Here is a 21110-nt window from a genome sequence, read left to right on the forward strand (position 1 = left end):
TTATACTAGGCTATCTGCCAGAGGGCATTTACAAGCCTAGCCCATAGTTTTGTGGCTTACGCCACCCCTTTAGTATGGGGAACTATACCCATTATTTTGCTGTGCCTCTGTCGAGCAGTGACACTGAGGTAATCCCTGGGGTATATCTGCGATCTCCCATCCATTGGTCAAGATTTCTCTTGAACAAGGCCAGCGAGGTGCTCTGCCTCACATATACCGGGATTTTGTTCCACAGCATAGGGAGTCTTTGGGTAATGAATCTATCCCTCCAGCACGTCCTATTAATAGCCGTGTCGAGGTTTAAGTCTCCTGCCCTTGTGGCTCTAACGGATCTAGATTTATTGAGGTGAAGCATATTCATCAAATCAGGGTTTGACATGGCCTTGTATGTCAGGCACAGGTCACCTCTGAGCAAGCGGTAAGCGACTGAATAGAGCTGGATTTCTTTCAGTCGGGCAGCATAGGACAGATTTTTGAGACCCTTTATCCTTTTGGTGAGGAACTTTTGTGGCCTCTCCAGCTGCTGCAAGTGTCGGGTCAGATACATTCCGAATGGGGCATTGTACTCAATCATTGGTCTGATGAGTGATGAGTATAGGGAAACTATGACCTCCCTTGATCTAGATGTGAATCCCTTCATGATAAGGTGGGCAATGTAGAAGGTCTTCTCAACTACTTTAGCTACATGGGTATCGAAATGACAGGCTACTGTCAACCTGGGTCCCCAGGTCCCTAATAACTTCTTCTGTGCTCAGTGGATTGCCACCTATATGGTAGCTAGGGGTAACCTTGTTTTTCCCCAAAGGGTATGACTATGCATTTTTTGGCATTTAACTTTAGGCCATGGCTCTGGCACCAGTTATCCGTTTCTGTGAGACCCTTCTGAAGGATATCTGTGTCAGATGTGTTTTCGACTACGGCGCCCAGTTTGCAGTCATCTGCAAACTTTGTCAGCCATAACCCTCCTGTGTTTGCTTGTACTTCGGAAAAGTAGATGCCAAACAAGATTGGGCCCAGGACTGAGTCCTGTGGGACACCACTTGTGACAGGCTTAGAGTCTGACATGGCGCTAGCAACTCTGACCCTGTGGGTTCTGTCACTCAGCCAGTTTGCAACCCATCTTGTGATGTATGGGTTAACATTTAAGCTGATGAGTTTTTCAATGATACCCGGGTGGGGTATTGTATCGAAGGCTTTCGCCAGATCGAGGTAGGCTGTATGGACTGCCTTTCCCTCATCAATGGCTTTGGTGACTGTTTCGAAAAAGTCAACCAAGTTTAAAAGGCATGATCTGCCTTTGACAAAGCCAAACTGGGTTGGATCCAAAGTCTGCAAATTCCCTACGTCTTTATTTATGAAATCCATTATGATCCTTTCCATGGCTTTGCAGATAAGGCTTGTCAAGCTAATGGGCCGGTAATTTCCAGGGTCGGTGGAGGCACCGCCTTTATGAAGTGGGACCACTGTCGCAGTGCGCCACTCCTGGAATGCGTATCCAGAGGTGAGACTATGATTAAACAGCTGTCCTAGCTGTGGGTTTAATTCCTCGTTGAGTTCGTGGAGCACACAGCCGGGGACACCATCAGGTCCCATGGATGCTGTGTTTTTTGCTTTGGAGAGAGCAGTTCTCACTTGGGCGTTAGAGATGTTTGGGGGGCTGCAATCGTTTGGTATAGATATCTCTCCTTTTGGGGGGGGAGGGGGGGGGAGTTTGCACTGAACCTGTCAGCCAGTATGTTGGTAATGTCTGTAGGATCAGTAATCTTCACATCATTTTGAACTAGTTCTGAGCATATCTGGGAGTTTCCTCCCAGGTTTCTAACATAGCTAAAGAAGGCCTTATGATTTCTAACATAGCTAAAGAAGGCCTTATGATTGTCTTTTGAGTCTTTAGCTATTTTTCTCTCAAAGTTTGCTTTGGATGATTTTATGAGAGCTCTTAGTTTTTTTACTTGTAGTGATCAAAGGTGTCTTACCTTTTAAGGATTTTGCTCTATCTTGTAGTAGCTTCCTCCTTTTGTTGTAGAGTTTGTTTATGGCTGGGGTCCACCAGACTGGACGCTTGCCTTTGGTACAAAGAGTCTTTGTTTTGCTTGGGATTGCTTTATCCATGCAGTCCTGTAGGTGCTGGTAGAAGGCATTTGTAAGTGATTCAGCGGCTTGGGTACTGTTTTCCGCCAGCTCTGGGGCCTTAAAGGAGACCACACTAGTCTTTAGAAGTGTGAAGTCGGCTTTCGAGAAGTTCTTCACTGTGGTCTTTTTTATTTCAGGTGGGGGTGGGATGAGGACCTCCAGCGAGATTAGTTTGTGATCTGATCTCACCAGTGAGGGGTATACTTCCAGTGTTGAACATTGTGCTCCCATGTTCATGATGATGAGATCAAGTATGTTTTCTCCTCTTGTGGGGATGGTGACCAGTTGTTCCATGGCGTTTGAGTTTATGAATTCCAGGAACTTTTGGGCTAGGGTGTTTGGGCTTGAATAGTGTTCCCAGTCTATATTAGGGTAATTGAAGTCACCTAGTATGATGGTGTTTGGAGATACATTTATCCCCTCCAGTGTTTTCAGGAAAGCCATGTGAGGTTCCTGAGTTTGTGAGGGTGGCCTGTAACATGCTACAATTTGCAGAGCAGTCTTGCCTATGGTTAATTGCACCTGGATGGTCTCCGATGCATCGTGCGTTGCCACCAATCTTGAGGTGTGGGTGTCCTTGATGAATATGGATACCCCCTCCTTTCTTGGTATTGTCCGGATTTTGGGGCGAACGCATGATATGAGGTAAAACCTGATAGTGCTGGGGTGCTCTCAGGAGCCTTGAACCAGGTTTCTGTCACAGCACAGACATCGATGTTCTCCATACTGAGAAGGGCCTCGAGTGCGTGCATTTTGAGATTGAGACTTCTGGCATTGAGCAGCATTACCCTTAGTTTTTTCCATTTTGTGTTCTAGGGTGGTAGGTTTAGAATTTGAGCCTTGCCTAAAAAAGGCACTATGGGGGTGGCAAGAGCCTTTGCCAATATCCGGAATCCCAGGGGTGACAGGTGCAAGCCGTCCCTTGTGAAGCAGCGTGGCTTGTCCAGCATGTCATCCCAGGCAGACAGGCATTGGATCCCCTTTGAATGACACAAGAGTTTAAGCCAATTGTTAAAGCTGATCATCTTATCTCTGTATTGTGGCATCATTTTGGTGAAGGTAGGATACTGCTCAAGGTCAGGGTCATACCTGCCTGGGCTACATAATCAGAGAGCTCCTCAATGTCTCTTTTCATGTAGTCCAAGGAGGTACGTCTCAGGTCGTTTACACCAGCGTGGACAATGACTGAGTCGTATTTGTACCTGCTGTTGAGAGACCTGAGTGCTTGCGTTATGTGGCGGATTCTAGCGCCCGACAGGCAGCTTACTGTAACCCTCTCTTTACTCAGTCTGGTGAGCGGGACGTCAGTGTGTCTGACTATGGAGTCACCAATGACTAGTGTGTCTGGCATTGTGTTTGGCCTTAAGAGCTGTGACTGTTTGACACTCTGACTGTGAGGTCTGTGTGTTGCAGGTGTTGTGTTCTGAGGTGGTAGTTGTTTGGGTGTCTGCTTTGGTGGCCTCTGCTGTTTTGGTAGATTTTTGATCAGAGCCTCTGAGTATGTCTTTGTGTGTTTATGTGTATGATTTGAGGTTGTGATGGTACTATGTGAGACTGGGTCTGTAGTGTGTGTGGTAACCTTCTCCTCCTGTCTGGTCTTGCCAGTCCTATGTTGAGAGAGCTCAGCCTCCAGTTTGGCCGTATAGTTGCATCTCTCGCATGTATTTGTGTTTTGTGGGAGGAGGAGAGGGTTGTCTGTGTACATGAGGCAATTGTAACATTGCCTCAATATTCCCAGGTTCACCAGCTGAGCAGGAGAGGACACTAGCAACTGATCCCTCGACATGCTAGAAGGAATAGACAAAAAAACTTTAAGATTCCAGGGGATGTGGGTGACCGAGAAATGGGGTTTGCCTTTTTGGGGTACTATCTATAACAAGAGTGCTGTATCAAGGTTATAAGTACTGTAGGAGCAAGTGCTAGGTTTAACAGATAAAGAATAGTCTACTCGAGTCAGGTAGAGATGATCTTTTTAGTTATAGGATATGCTGATTAGATCAGTAGTATAGTTCGAGGAAGGTAGTTTTAAGGAAAAATTTGAAGAGTGGACTTTAGGTAGCCCGAATAGTTTAAACCTGCTTAACCGGCGCTGCCCTAGTGTGCAACAGTGGCAACTCAGCGCTAAATTGCGCTAAATCGCGCAAACGCGCGTTTAGCGTGTTTTATATCAGGGGGCTGAAAGAAGCTAGGAACTGGCCCAAAACGACCAATAGACTACAAGTTACTGGCTGAAACCTCACAAAACTGGACCAACAGGTAGCTCAATGCTTCCCACTCCCACTGGTAAGCAAGGGAACTTCCTCTCTTCCAAATTAAGCAAAGAATCAGTAACAGGAACTGCAAACAAAGCCCAGGGATCAGCAAGCTCTGAAACTGGACTACTCTAGCTCAGTAAGGCGGGAAAACAAGAGATATTTTTTTGGTTCTTGAAACAAAACTTAGGTTCAGGACCAACAATATCACTCACTTTTTCTTCTGATACAAGAATTGACCAATTTTTACGTATATCACAGATCTTGTTAATATCACTTGTATAAGTCAAAAATAGGATTAGCTCTATCATCTAACACCCTTGGTATGCCCCTTGTGATATTTACTAGAAAAATATGGCCTAGCAGTATTCTTCCTAGCCTCTCTCAAATCAGTACTAGCAGAGGCAAGGTCCTGCTCAGAATATCCTCTATCCAAAAACTCCCGATGTAAACCCGGGACAGCTTGATCAAACATAGTGTCATCAGTATGTAACCTAGACATTCTAAGGGCCTGGCCCCTAATTACATTACAAAACACATAACCAGGGTGCATACTAGTGTGATGTAAAAGGTTGCTCCTTGTACAAGATTCCCTATATAACCTAGTTTCTATCAACCCCTTTTCACCTTTATATAAATGTATGTCTAGAAAATCAATAGCATCATAGGCTATGTGTTTAGTAAACCTAAGATAGGTAGTAGTACTATCAAGATACAGGACAAATTGATCTAATAAACAAATATGACCCTCCCACAGCAGGAAAATATCATCCAGAAATCTTTTAAAATATTTCAAGTATGACGAGAAAGCATGTTGGCCAAGCACAAACTCTTCTTCCCAACTGGCCATAACTAGGTTGGCATAGCGGTTGGCACGTGCAGTGCCCATAGCCACTCCAACCTTCTTTAAATGGATATGTTCATCAAAAACAAATGCATTATCATCTAACACAAGGTCTAACAATGTACAAATCAGAAAGATCACATCATGTGAATAATGACCATGCTTATGTAAAAACACTGACAGCCTCCACACCTTCTATGTTGGAAAAAAAGAGTGAAAAGGGTATTCACATCTAGGGTAAAAAACATACAATCAGATATATCAAAATTTATATTAAATACAAAAAGTCTCTCCAAAAAATGCCTTGCATCTCTTAATATAGATGGTACCTCATCTACCACTGACCTACGTTTATGCTCAACAAAAATGGTGTGGCTCAGTAAGCCATCCACTCCCAGAAACAATCTGTCATAGAGAAGGATCACAAGCATATTTATGGACCTTTGGTAGCCAATGAATCACTGGCAGAAGTGGATTCCCTACAACAAAATAATCATACAACTCACGGTCCATCAGTCTTTTCATCAGTAAGTCATACAATTTATCACCGACCTGCTGAACCAACTTTCGAAAGGCCAAAATCACAGTCTCAAGAAAGACATTGCTGTCAGATAACATTTCGAACCAAGAACAAGTTTGAAGAGTGGTGTCTCTCGCCTGCTGAAGCAGATGCTTGGTGGTGGCAGTTAGGAGCCAGTCATCTAGGTATGGAAACATTTGGAATCCCAGACGTCTCACGTGAGCAGTGACTACTGCCATGCATTTGGTGAACACTCGGTCTGTAGTGAGACCAAAGGGCAGAGCTCACAACTGACATTGACTGGCTCCCAGCCAGATACGCAAGTGACTCTGATACTCTGTCCATTTTTATGTAGTAGTATGCATCTTGGAGGTCTACTGAGCACATCCAATAGTCTTTCCCTAAAAAAAGGGAAGAACTGACTGCAGTGTCACCATTCGGAACTTGGACTTCTTCACGGATTTGTTTAGTTTGCTGAGGTCCAATATGGGTCTCCAGTCCCCTGTTCTTTTTGGCACTAAAAAGAATCTTGAGTAAGTTCCGAATCCTATTTGGTCTGCGGAGACTTTTTAGATGACTCTTGTCTAGCAACTTTTGAATTTCTATAGTTGCTTGTTCCCTCTGACTGGGTGGAACATTCAGAATTGCTCTGATCTGTGGGACAGGATGGCAAAAAGGAATGGAATATCCTCTGGTGAATGTGAAATTGCCTTTGGGTCCAAAAAAAGTACAGTTTTGTACCTACCATAAATGTAGATGTTCGAGGATTCCATTGCTGCAGTCCTGACTATTGGGTATAGTCCGCGTCCAGTCGGCCCGAATACCAGAGTATAAGGCTGACGTCGGTCAGGGCGCATTAGACTGACGTCAGTACGTCAGGGTACTAATGCGCATGACCGACGTCATATCCTCAGTCTTTTCTTGCCCCAGATGTCAGAAGACCCTAAAAGACAAGTCCCAAAAACCTGCACCAAAACATGTACAATATATACAACAATATATACAAAAATATAAGCATGTAAACTCACCTACACAACCACCCCTAAATACAGAGGGAAGGAGGGAGGGTAAATTGGACTGCAGCAATGGAATCCTCGAACATCTACATTTATGGTAGGTACAAAACTGTACTATGTTCTTCGTCTTCCATTGCTGCAGTCCTGACTATTGGGTAGAATCCCAAAGCAGAGGTAAGGAGGCTGGCAAATTATAAGGAAGTAGGAGCTGACAACATGCCTTGCAAAACAGCTGTGGCAAAACCAGCCCTAGACTTAGAGTAGATAGGAAGGTGATAATGCTTAGAGAAAGTATGCACTGAACTCCAAGTAGCTGCTTCCAAAATATCCTTAGTTGCCACCCCTTAGAAATGCTGTTGAAGTGGCAGTAGCCCTAGTGGAATGAGGCCTAATCCCAGCTGGAATCTCCTTGCCATGATGGGAATAACAAAATGCAATGCAAAAGCCAATCCACCTAGAAATAGTTTGTTTTGACACAGGCTTGCCCTGTGAACTCAAAGCAAAAGAAACAAACAACTGCTGAGACTGCCTAAAATCCTTAGTCCTGCTTAAATAGTAACGCAATTGCCTGTGTACATCTAAAGTGTGCAAAATCTTTTCCCCTTTATTTTGAGGGTCTGCTAAAAAGGTAGGCAAATGAATAGTTTGGTTTAAAGCCACACTAGAAACCACCTTAGGCATAAAAGAAGGATTAGTGCGTAATGATACCCTATCCTTATGGAAAATCAATAAAGGCTCTACTGCCATAAGGGCCTGCAACTCAGACACCCTTCTTGCAGAAGTAATAGCCAACAGAAAAGCAGTCTTCCATGACAAGTATTTCAATTCAGCAGTAGCTGCAGGCTCAAAAGGTTGTAGAGTAAGTTTTCCAACACAAAATTGAGATCCCAAGCAGGAGTAGGAGCTCGGGGTCTTATATTCTTTGCCCCTCTAAGAAACTGCTTGAACAAAGGATGCGAAAACAAAGGCGGGTCACAATCATAGTGAGCTGAAATTGCTGCAGCATGAATCTTAATGGAAGAGAAGGACAAACCTTTGTCCAATAATTCAGTAAGATATTGAAGAGCCACACTCAAATTAGGCTCAGAAATCTCCAATTTGTTTGCTGTACTCCAAAATAAAAATCTCTTCCATTTTCTACACTCTCCTTGTACTAGGTCTTCTAGCTTCCATAATCACATTTAAAACTTGTTGAGGAAGTTGAGACCTGCTGTGTTTCAACACAGAATATGCCAGGCTGTTAGATGAAGAGAGTGAAGCTTGACATTGAGCAGGCGACCGTCCTTCTGAGATACCAGGTGACGAATCAGAGGTAAAGGCGATGGAGGCTTCTTTACCAGACTCCAGTAGTGGGTACCAGTGTTGCCGAGGCCAATCTGGAGCTATCAAAATCATCCTTGGCCTGTCTTGTCTGACCTTTAATAGTACCTTTGGAAGAAGAGGCAGAGGTGGAAAGGCATACACATGAAGGTTTTTCCAACTGAAAGACAGAGCATCCACTTTCCAAGCTGTGTGATGAAACCCCTTTGTGCAATACTTTGGCAGCTGGTGGTTTAGTGGAGAAGCGAACAGATCTATGTCTGGAGTTCCCCATGACGCTGTCAGTTTCTGAAATACATGAAGATCCAGTTTCCACTCGTGGGGATCCATGATTTGTCTGCTTAACACATCTGCTAAGGAGTTCTGTGCTCCTGGCAGAAACCTTGCCTGAAGAGTTAGTTGCAGGCTTAGCAGTCTCCCATAAAATCATTGCTTGCCTGCATAGAGGATAAGAATGTGTTCCCCTTGCTTGTTGATGTACCACATGACAGTTGTGTTGTCTGTTAGAATCAACACCTGCCCTGGAAGAAGTAACTCCTTGAAAGCCATTAATGCAAACTGGACAGCTAACATCTCTTTCATGTTGATATGTAGATGCTGTAGTCTGGCAGGCCACTTGTCTTGTATCCACTTTCCATTTAGATGAGCTCCCAAGCAATGTCCGAGGCATCTGTCGTTAAGATCTGACTTGCCTCTGGCAGAGAGTCCCTTGTTTAGGTGACATTCCTGAGCCCACCACAAGAATTCTTTTGAAGGCAAGGTATTATTTGAATGACAGTGTCCAAATCCTGGCAGTGCTGTGTCCATACATTTTGAGATACCATTGTAGCTTCCTCATATGCAGTTTGGCATTGGGAAGCACCAGAATACAAGATGCCATGAACCCTAATGCTTGAAGGACTGTCCTTGCAGTCAGCACGGACTGATGAGATAGTTGATGGAAGTAAAGTGACAGACTCTTTTGTTTGTCCGGGGTTAAAAGGCCATCTGGGCTGCTGTATTCAGTCTCACACCCAGAAAGCACATGTCTTGAGAGGGTACTAGACTGGACTTTATTTCGTTCACAGAATACCCTAGGCATCTTAGCACTGCTATAACATATTCCAGATGCTGCAGAAGATCTTCCTTTTCTTGAGCCAGAATCAGGCAGTCGTCCAAGTAAGGATAGATTTGAATTCCTTGAAGCCTGAAGTAAGCTATCACTGGAGCCAGAACCTTTGTGAATACTCTGGGCAGTAGATAAGCCAAAGGGCAATGCAGAGAACTGATAATGAGAATTTCCAGCTCGAAACCGCAGATACTTCCTGCAACTTAGCCTTATAGGCACATGAAGGTAAGCTTCCTTGAGATCTAAAGTTACCATCCAGTGATCTTTGCCCAGCAGAGGTAAAAGCTGTTGTAACGTCAACATCTTGAACTTGGCAATGTCCAAAGTGTTGAGGAGAGATAAATCCAAAATTGGTCTCCACGTGTTTCCCTTCTTTGGTACAAGGAACAGGCGAGAATAAAATCCTAGGCCCCTTTCTGATACAGGGACTGGCTGAATGGCTATGTGAAGTAACTGAGAAACTTGGGTGTCAGGCCGTTTTCTTTGTGGAGGAGGAGCGTCTGGCATGCCTTTGAAAGGGGCATTGTATGGAAATAAAATCTGTAACCGTGGTGAATGATATCCAACACCCATTTGTCTTGAGTAATTAAATCCCAATTTTCTTTGAAAAGAGACAGTCTTCCTCCCAAAGGAGCTGCCAAACGTGAATCTGCTGGCAGCTGGAAGACAGGTCATTGGGTCTGTTTACGAAAGAACTGACCCTGCCCTCACCAGAAGTCTGAGCAGGTGAACTCCTGTTCTAGGCCTAAAGAACCTTGAGCCCTGCCCCTACCACGTCTAGACCTACCCCTAGACTGGGAATCATAAGCAGGATATGTCCACCCCTTAGCAGGCCAATTTCTACTAAACTTTGGAGGCTGCACCTGCAAAAAATCTTTAACAGTTTGCATAGACTTACCTTTGTCCTCCATTTTCTTTAAAACTGCTTCCACAGGCGATCCAAACAACACATCAGACTGTAAAGGAGCATCCAAAATCCGTGTCTTAACATGCTCAGCTAAATTCTGATCCTTCAACCAGGCATGCCTGCGAAGAACAGAACTGGTAGCAGCCACCCTAGAGAAGGCCTGTACAGCATCAAAACCACATTGCAAAGAATGCTTACCCACTTGTTCAGACACGTGAACCAAATCCAGCAACTCTTTACACTCAATGCCTTCCGCCAAGGCATCCACCTTAGATTTCAATTGTGAAAGGAGATAATTCTGATATTTTAGCATGTGAAACTGACAATTCAATGCTCTCATGGCTAGAGTGGAAGAAGTATACACTTTCTTACCCCACCTATCCAAAGCCCTTGCCTCTTTATCAGAGGGAACAGGATTTTTAACCACAGAAGCCTTTACACCCTTAGGCCCTTGAGAAATAGTTTCTGGGTCCGCCCTAGGACTCTTAAACAAATATTTATGAGCCGGCACCCTATAATACCTATCAGGCTTAACAGGAGCAGGAGGCAAAGAGTCAGGGTTCAGGGAAGCCTCTGCAAAACATCTTCCACCACATTCAACACAGGAGGAATAGCTAAAGGCCTATGCTGGGGTAAAAACAAGAATTCCCTAAGCCTTTTCCTGGAATCAGAGTAATCCTGGCCTTCCCATTTAAAGTGCTCCCTCATGGAATGCAGAGTCTCTGAAAATGAGAAATCCTCAGGCGGAGAAGCTGTAGGAGTGGAATCATCCACATCAGAATCAGAATAAGTAGGATACTCCTGCATATCTTCCACAGAAGATTCTGAAGCCTCTGAACACTGTTCAAAACTATCAAACTCGGTTCCACCCTAGGCCTCTTATCAGGCGGGGCATAGAACCCCTAATCATAGTAATCAAATCTTCTGCCATTTTAAGCATATGTTTCTTAGGTACAGAACCGAAATGCTAGGAGAAGCCCCCACTGAAGCTGAACTAGGCCTACCTCTCAAAGAAGTTTTGGCAACAGAAGGAGAGGCTCTAACTACCTTGGGAAGAGAGGGAAGAACAGTCACCTGAGAAGCCCCCTCAGCCTGGCCTACCTCCTGAGAAGGCACATCCTGCAATAGTAAAGTTTCTGCCTGAGACTCCATGGAAACTCCTGGCAAAACCTCCGGCTCCACTGAGCCTTCTAAAGAACCGACGTCCAGGACTGCCGGTTCATCAACCCTAGGCTTCACTGTTTTATCCTTGCGCTTCTTGGAAGCGGCCGGAGCATCCGACGGCATTTTATAATTGCAACGCTTCCCAAACACTAACCTGGCACAGTCTAACCTCCTCTTAATAGTGCGTTTGTTAAACCTAGCACAAGAGCGGCAACCAACAACGTCGTGCTCAGGCCCTAAACAAGGTATACACAAGGTATGATAATCCCTATGAGGTATCTGTTTCCCACAAGAAATACAGTTATTCACTTTTCTGACATCCGGTAAAATACTGAGGCAAGAAAAACCAAAATGTTCCCCAACGGGGTACTTAGCCAACTCTGTTTCGGTCTGAAACTCCGGTTTCGGAAATATTTCAGAACGCCAACCTGCACTCGCAAAACTGCTTCTGCATCGGACCATGCGGCAAAAAAGACTGGGGATATGACGTCGGTCATGCGCATTAGTACCCTGACGTACTGACGTCAGTCTAATGCGCCCTGACCGACGTCAGCCTTATACTCTGGTATTCGGGCCGACTGGACGCGGACTATACCCAATAGTCAGGACTGCAGCAATGGAAGACGAAGAACATTGAGGAACCATCAAAAGGCACGTTGGCAAAGGTAGACTTGAAAGGCTCCATAAAGTTACACAAGCGTATACAGGAATGTCTCCTCAGGGAAACTCCTGAACCCACTTGCCCTACTCACTCCATCCACTGCACAGGATATTAGTCTCATGGAGGAGTTAACGGTAAAATTTAAGGTAGACAGCTGAGAGGTCATCTTTTCTGACAACACTGCAGCCAATGAACCTTAGTATCGCTTAACTCCTTCAGATCATCTCTTTGTAGTCCCGTACAGTGCGCAAGGTAGTTCAGCAATCTAAAGGTAAAAGTCGCTGATGTAAAAATACGATTCCCATATCTGTCCATCGTCCAGGAGTCCTTGTTCGGTGGATGGACACATGAGGATGTTTCAGAAAGTTCCTTCTTGGTGGCTGCTGCCACCACCATAGCATCTACAGGAACACCTTTCATGAGAAATTCTTTCAGAAGGGGTTGATAAGAACTTATTTGGCCTCCGAGGTACTGGTTCCATAGTGTCTGATGACTCCCATGCCTTTCGACAAACCAACTCCAATAGCTCGTCGAAAGGCAGAGACACATAGGAGGCTGAAGGTTGAGATCCAAAAGCCTTCAGCTACACCAACTCCTAATTAGAAGGGTTGAGGGTAAGTCACTGCCCTGGTGTCCTCTAGACGATGGCTAGTGGTGGTGTCAGTCAAACTACAGTTTTAGCTCTACTGGGGATAAGGAGTTGATAATTACTCAGTAAATAGAAACAATAAAACTAAAATTCTGTATGTCAAGTGAAATCTCTGCTTTTTGTTTGTTTTTTTTTTTTTTTTTTGCCAATTCAAACACTTTTAATACCTGGATCTTCACCTGATCCCAGTTAGCAAAATGCTTACAAATGAACAACATAAGGCATTCATGTAACAATTAAACTGAAAGCATTCTAGCATTCACTGTCAGATAACCTGCTTAATCCAGTTTAGTGTCATGGACAGCTAAATGTTATCTCAGCATTCTGTGGGTCCACGGAATCCAAACTAATCCTGAACGAGGTGCCAACCAATGGGAAATGCACATTCAGACAACAGGGCACGTGCGCACACAAAAATGCACGCATGCCTTTTGATAAACCTTAAAGTAACGAGTTCACCTACAAAACATCTTTGAGATGTGGGAGGAAACCAGAGAACCCAGCAAAATCCATCTGGAAAAACAATGTGCAGACTTGTCAATCATATGTCACTTTTACAGAATCTGACTCTGAGCAAGCCAAATGGTCAACAGAAGCAGTGCTTTTCTAAATATGGGCTGGAAATGGCTGCAAAGATAGATCATGGTCCAGTAGAAAACAGAAGGCTGCTGGGTTAAGTGGCTCTCAGTAATGTCCTTGGAAGGTACTGTTCAAAACAATTCAAAAGCAGTTATGAGAGTGATTACTTATCACTTATTTTTCATTTACTGACTAGGTTAGCCCCCATCAAGCTTGTGGCCTACTTTCAAGACAGAAGCAAACAAATACTTAAATATACGAGATACATCTCTCCCAAGACGCTGGAAAAATATATATATATATATTTTTTTTCTCTCAACTGACAGCATTATAAAGACTAGTTTAGTTGGACAAGATGGCAGATGCATGTGCACGGACACAGAAAAGACCAAACACCAATATTCCTAATGTGGAAGCACATATTACAGTTAAACAACAATGCAGAGGGTTTACTAACCCTCAATGGTCAAAAATCCAAACCTGCAAACAGCCTCAGTGAAAAGGTATTCCACACAGCTGTTTGCCGAGGAGGTCATATGGGCTCATGGAATTTTGAAAATGCAGCCTTACAAGAAGAATACAGTGAAGCACTTGCAATAGTTACAGATGATGCAACAAAGTCATGTGTCTATTTTTACAAGTCACTCTATACCGCACAACTTATAAACAAAGGGAGTATGTCTACATCTAGGAATATCATTGTTCACCTTTACTCAGACCTCATTAGACAAATCACTGAATATAATGCCCCCTTGGCATGTATCTGTCTAGACACATGCAAAAACTGCAAGACCCACAGAGATACTTTACTGAAAGGATACAAGGCCTAAACAACATGTCCTATTCATGGACCGATTTAAGCTCTGTCACTATACTCGGTATCCTACAGACTGCTAAGATGTGACCTGTGTCTGGCATACACGACATCCTCAGACCCATTACTTATGGATATGCTGCACATCAGCAAGTCAAACTGTATCAGAAATAATCAGTCTAGGGGTCTACACCTCTTCTACAACAACAGAATGGTTTGGAGGAACAGGTATATTTCACAGAGGATACAGCTGCTATGGAACAGATTCTCCATCCACTTAAAATTAAATTCATCGTTGTCCATTTTCAAGAGCAACTTATCTATGGATGGGAAACAGAAAACCTTCCCAGGACTGTCCCCTGTACTACTAATGGACAGATGAGGCTCCTTTTTCACAAGCATGGGTCCACTCAAATTATCTACTGTATGATCCTAGTTATTCTCACTAGGGGTAATATCTAATTATCAACCATGGGATGGGTAAGGCCGATCTAACCAAATGGAATTGGTTATTTCGAGCACAAAAGGGAAAATACCTAAGTTTAAAATGGCCTGCAAGGACAGCTAGCCTAATACTCACCTATGAAGCGTGGTGGGGTCACATGAAGTACTTCTGATACTGTTAATGCAAAAGAAAATGCAAGGAATGCTGGAAAAAAAGAGTGCAATCTATATGGTGGCACAGACAGCAAAAATTGAAGGTTTTCAGCAATTTTGCTCTTTAAGTACGACATTTCTTTTGTGAAGCCAGACACTTTACACAGAACTGCGAGTATTTTGCATCAGAAACAAAACATATTTGCATGCCTTGACTTTGCTCCTCAAAATACATTCCTAGCTAACAAAGATAAGCATTTATTCAAATGTGAACTAAAGGGCCTGACAGTTTAAACTGCAATTTGCAAGTTCACTTTTCACTTTAATGTGGGAAAAAGAATAAACTGTGCACATACCAAATGTTATCCATTCCAAATTTTAAGTGTATAGTCCATTATTTCAGACCTCCTCAAGTGCTGTTACTACTACCGGAGTGACAACATATGGCAAGAAAAAAAGTTATGTACTTACCATAACATTCCATCTCTGTTGTCCATTTTCATTCTTCCTCAACTGATTGGTTCGGTCTCGGCTGTTGGCAAAAGCTTGTGGCAACACAAAACTCTTGAGATTCTCCCTTACCCAGAATGCACAACCCCAAATACCTCATATATTTGTTTGCTGGCTACAGCATAAGGAAGTAATTCTCATACAAACAGACATAAATGTAAATATAGAAAAAAGTCTAGATAAGGCCTTATCTGGAGCTTTTACATGCCTGGAGTATACAGGAATTTTACATCCACTCACTCTTCCAGGAAAACATAAGGATGGGGCTGGTGGATGGGGAGATGAGGAAGAATGAAAATGGACAACCCAGATGGAATATTATGCTAAGTACATAACTTCTTTATCTGATGTTGTCAATCTTCATTCTATCCTCAAATGATGGGAGAGAGTCCCTAGCTACCTAAATCCCAGGGTGTACTCCAGGAAGGATATTCCTAAGCATCACTGAGCCAAATGATTCTCTGTTTCTCAATATCAAATCTAATTTGTAATAATGAGTGATGAAGGTATGGAGAGAAGCCCAGGTTGCTGCTGCACATATTTCATCCATGGAAGTTCTGGAATGAAAAACAGAGGAAGTTGCTATGGACCTGCTTGAACGAGCATGTATCTGTCTTGGTAAAGGAATATTCAATTTCTTGTAAATAAAGGTAAGCCTGTAAGCCACCTGGCTTCGGACACTGGTTTACCCAGTCTCACACCTGCAAATGAAACACATAACTGATCTGCAGTTCTAATATATTTTGTTCAATATAGACAGAAGCACCGTTGCCTATGAACATCCACTAGATGAAGTAAGTATTCACCTTTGAGCAATTTGGAAGAAAAACCAGAAAAATGATGGACTGGTTAATATGGGATTCTCATACTGATACTATTTTGGGCAAAAAGGATGCATCAGTCCTTAGTGTAACCCTATCTTTATGAAAGATTAGATACGGGGGGCTTCACAGTCATTGCCTGAATTTCGCCTGGCAGAAGTAATGGCCAATAACAATAATGTTTTCCAAAGAAGAAATTTAAGACTACAGTCATGTGCGGGTTTAAAGGGTGAATGGATCAAGGCTTGCAGTACCAGACTGAGGACCCATGGAAGGGTAGGATCTTTAAAAGGTTTCAAAAGGATTGAGCTTCGCAAAACGGTTTTACAAAGTTTACGAGAAGCAAGTGATGAACCATCAAATCCACTAAGGAAATTAGAAACTGCTCCCAACTGAACTTTAACTGTTGAAGCACTGGCTCCTTGACTAAAAAGCATGGTCATGAAGTTGAGAATGCAGTGAATCGGGACAGAATAGGGGTCAGTATGATGTTGAATCTCTTCCATTTACTGGCATAAAGCTTCCTTGTTGATGGTTTAAGGTAAGATAGTAAAATGTGACGAATACGAGAAGAGTGCATAGGTTGTCTGGCTATTACTGAAAATGGAGAAACCAAGCCACCAGCTTGAGATTGGGAAGGTTCGGATAAATCATGCCTATCAGGTGAGACAGCAGATCTGGAGCAGAGTCCAGAATCCAGGGTTGATGAACTAGATGAGGCCAAAGGAAGGTGTTAGGAAAATGCATAATAGCAATGTGCATGCTTAGTACATTAAAGGCTTAAAAGGGTTAATACATTTACTCTGTTCATACTACATGAATCTGCACAGCTATTAGAAACTTAATAAAATACACTTTATTCTGCTTATGCAATGAAAATATGTGCAGCTACCGGAAACTTAATAAGAGACATTCTATTTCTGCTTATGCCATGAGAAAATGTGCAGCTGCTAGAAGTCTTGATAAAGAAAACAATAGATTTTGAAAGCTTAAACTAAACTACAGTCAGCACTACTTGTACCAAAGCTAGAAATGTACCTTGAATCTAGACAAAATGTATCGCATGTATTAGAACTGTACAATGGAAGAATTGAAGAGACAAGGTGGGCTAAAATAAGCCCAAGGCCAGGTTGTTTTTCTCAAAGGTTTTTGCAAGACAGCAATAATCTGACCATGTCAGCAGTAAGCCTGGTAACATTTTCTGTGTAACATACAGAAAACTGTGTCCAACTACGTCAGCAGTAGATTAGTAACATTTTCTATGTGACATGAAGAGAACTGTATAAGAATAACATACTGACCACCAGAAAGTCAGACAAACCTTGTACCTACATGCTTTGTCGCCTTGCTGCAAGTAATAAAGGGTGCCTTGCTTGAACCTAATGTGTATTGATCTTTGAAGTTTTTCCTTTTACAGATTGGTCCTTTGGACCGGAACCCTCTCTTTGCCTCGGATCAGACTGCCAGGTGGCTGAAACTGTACGGGGAAGAAACCAAATCAGTTCTTCTTATATGGAAAGTCCTCCGACTGAATTGTCGTCAAAAGAGGCCAGCCACTTTCTGATCTGTGACTGAAGGATGGGTCTCCGCGAATCGGTGATCAATCACGTGGGCTCAGGTAAGGTGAATCTAATTTTTTCTGTTTCAGATCAGGGACTAGATGTGTATTGTTTATCAGATTTTTTTTTTTTTTTTTTTTTAAGAAAAATTCAGAGTACTGTCTTGTCATAGATCAGGAGAAACAGAATAAGTAGGCAGTCATTCATTCTGAAGAGACTATAACAAAATCCGTGGTACACGTTAAAATTAAGAGAAGTTACGTAACAATCAAAGGTAAAATAAAATGGGTAATAATTGCACAAAAACACCCCAGAGTCCGCCGTTAACGGAAGACGCAAAATATATGCAGTCGCAACGTGCCAAAATATTAGATATTTTTCAAAATGGGTTAATAAATATGAATTCGATGGAAAATTAGAAAAATCCTCGCTTATCAAACTTATCAAACAACTCAAAAACGATTCCAAGGGTCAGGTAAAAAAGCAACGGCGGTTAGGAATTCCTCAAGCACACAGGTGGCAGGTGGAAGTAAACCGTAGGGACCAAAGGAACAAAGATTTAAAAGCAATGTTTTTAGATAAGGAGGATAATAACTTCGTAATAGCATCAGCACCTCCGCCTCCCTTACCAGAATATGAAGCGAGTGAACAGGTTAGTCCACCCCCACTATATCCTGTGGTCACTAAAGATAGAGGTATTATAAAACAAACTAACTAAAATCAGAGATCCCATTGGGACCAGGTCACGAACAAAGGCAAGTAATTCAGAAGAAGGTATTGAGTTATGGCAAATAGTTAAGAATTCACAATCTATAGGAGAAGAAGAAATATGCCCGCTTATAGAAGTACCTAATCCTCAGGCAGGCCAGGACAATCAGGACCCAACTATCTTAGTATACAGACCTTGGACTCCGGAAGATATCTGGAAAGCCACTGAGGGAATTCCCCATCCGAAGATTAATTTTAGAAAATTCTCAGAATACTTGCAAGGAATGAGGTTCAGTTATAACTTAAACGGGAAGAAGTAGAAAAAGTAGTTAGACAAATTGTAGGGCCAGATTGGTACATCATTTGTGGCAACTGGAACCCTCGTGATGCTGCACAAAGACCCCTCCCACATAGCAGCGCAGAATTAGACACGAGTAAAAGGTCTTACAGACCGCATCTCTGAAAAATGGAAACCTAGGGCAGACTGGACTTGCATTAATCAATGCATCCAACAAGAAGGTGAAACAATTGACCGGTACTATGCCAGATTGTTAGAATGTTTTAATAACCACTGTGGAATGCAGGTTCCTGAAGATCAAACGCAAGATTCCCCATATGAACAGCAGTTAAAGAATGCATTTTTGAAAGGCAGTAGTGTGCCTATAAGCAGTTTTATTACAAAACACATGGTAGACCATCGTACCAGCAGGTTACAATCATTACTTGAATACGCTAGACATGCCGAAAGGCATTTTAATAGCAAAAAGAAAAAGAAAGCTCAAGCATTTTCTGTAGAAGACGGAGCAGAAGTTTATGTAGTGCAGTCTGGGAAAAAGGGCAAGAAAAACGCACAGGGAAACAAGCAGTCTGATCAACGATCAGAGGACTTTGAAGGGCGTAAGAAAAGGGGAGAATATTTTAAATGTGGTAAAAAGGGACATTTGGCAAGGGATTGCAGGAAAAATAAGAAGGCAACAATGGAAAACATGGAGGATGAGGACTGACTATATGATAGTCCAGAATCACCGGAAGGGGCTAGTAAAAAAAAAGGACAAATGAGAATGTGAAAGAGGGAGTAAAGGAAGTGCAGGAAGTTAGCGACAATGAAGAAAATAAAATATTAGATCTAGCTTTGTTGAACCTGGAGCTCTACTTAACAGACACAAAACCAGAAGTTACACTCTTGGTAGAAGGAAGGGAGGTCAAATTTTTGTGTGATTCAGGGGCATCACGGACCCTGATACACCCCCTCCAAACTACCAGAAAACATAGAGTCACTTGATTATATACTGGTCAAAGCAGCTAATGGACAGCTGTATCGGGAGCCTCTCTCCCATAACATTGCAATAACTGATCCAGTTTCAGGATTAACACAGAAAAGCAAAATTGTAGTTTCTGCAAAGTGCCCAGTAAATCTCTTGGGCAGAGACCTCATTCAGATATTTGTTATAGCAGTAGACCCAACCATGCAAGATATGGAAGCACAGCGACAAAATAATACTTCTGTGGTGCAATCGGAGGGTGAAATGTTTTATTGGTACAGCCAGGACTTGGTTACGACTGGTCCAGGGACTGTGACCGAGGAACTAATGAGCATAGCCAACAGTAACTTTCCCTCCCTTGACAGTGAAAAGCAACACCTGTTGCACTGTACCCTGTATTTTTGTAACACACCAGGACCTGATAAGGAATATGAGAAAGAATTATTTAAGAATCATACAAATAGATTGATGCTGCGTAACTGCGTAACCTGTACTGGGACACAGAAGGGAACAGTGTAGCCAGCTGTTCACTGCCCCAGGAGTTTTATAAATCTAATAGATTACCATGTTAGTTTAACTAAAAACAAAAATATAAAATGGGCAGACCTTGGAGAAAAAGCCACAAGATGGGAGAAACAGACAGAACTAGAACTGTCAGAACAGGGGATACAAGTACAAAAATTGAACTGGATAACTCAGACCAACCCAGCTGTGCACTTACAATCTAGCAAACATATGGAGATAAAACAATGGAAGCACTCCACGAACAAACTGGTTAGTGCTTTCACGTTCCAACAAACGTTTCTTCAGACCTCTGAAGAAACGTTTGTTGGAACGTGAAAGCGCTAACCAGTTTGTTCGTTTATTCAATAAATTACTTTTGCTGTGCCAGCCGTGGAGTGCTTCCATTGTTTTATCTACATATATCTGCATTTTTCTCTGGGAGCACTTTATCCGAAACCACCTGTTTTTTTCTTAATCTTACAATCTAGCAAAGACAGCTTATGGACACTCCTATTAAAGGAGGAAGAAAACGCCTTGTGAGGTATACCAGAGACTCTCTGGTCAACAGGGAAATCAGATGTAGGACTCATTCGTACAGCGGGGCCAGTCACTATCACGCCAAAGTCAGCATTCAGACCACAAAAAAGACAGTATCCCTTAAGAAAAGATGCAGAGGCAGGGATAAAGCGTATTATAGCATCCTTACTTAAAGGAGGGATACTAATTGAATCTCCCGATTCACCATGTAACACACCCTTATTTCCAGTTAAAAAAGCCAATGGAGAATGGTGTATGGTCCAGGATTTGCAAGCTGAAAATTACGCGGTAATACCAAGGGCACCCATAGTGCCAAATCCACACACCCTGTTGAATGACTTAAAACCTCAACAAAAGTATTTTTCTGTGGTGGACATTAGCAACGCATTCTTTTCAATACCGATACACCCTGATAGCCAGTATTGGTTTGCATTTACATTTCATGGAAAAAGATACACATATACACGCCTACCACAGGGATATTGTGAATGTCCAATGATATTTTCACAAGAAATGGCAAGCAACTTGGCAGGATTCAACCCACCAAGAGTTAGCCAGGTTTTACTTTATGTTGATGACATTCTGCTGGTGGCCCCCACCCAGCAGGATTGTAAGGAAGATACCATAGCACTTCTACGAGTTTTA

At 42.7% G+C, this 21110-nt stretch overlaps 1 protein-coding gene across 1 annotated transcript in view; it reads right to left on the bottom strand.

Annotated features, from left to right (window-relative positions):
* The window catches only part of SBF1 (SET binding factor 1), a gene marked incomplete in the record, with an annotated part of 3250730 nt that overhangs the window by 2984928 nt on the left and 244692 nt on the right, over nucleotides 1–21110 (bottom strand).

This window comes from Protopterus annectens, chromosome 11.part0 (genome assembly GCF_019279795.1).
Source record: "Protopterus annectens isolate FY-2018-M chromosome 11.part0, PAN1.0, whole genome shotgun sequence".
Lineage (NCBI taxonomy): Eukaryota > Metazoa > Chordata > Ceratodontiformes > Protopteridae > Protopterus > Protopterus annectens.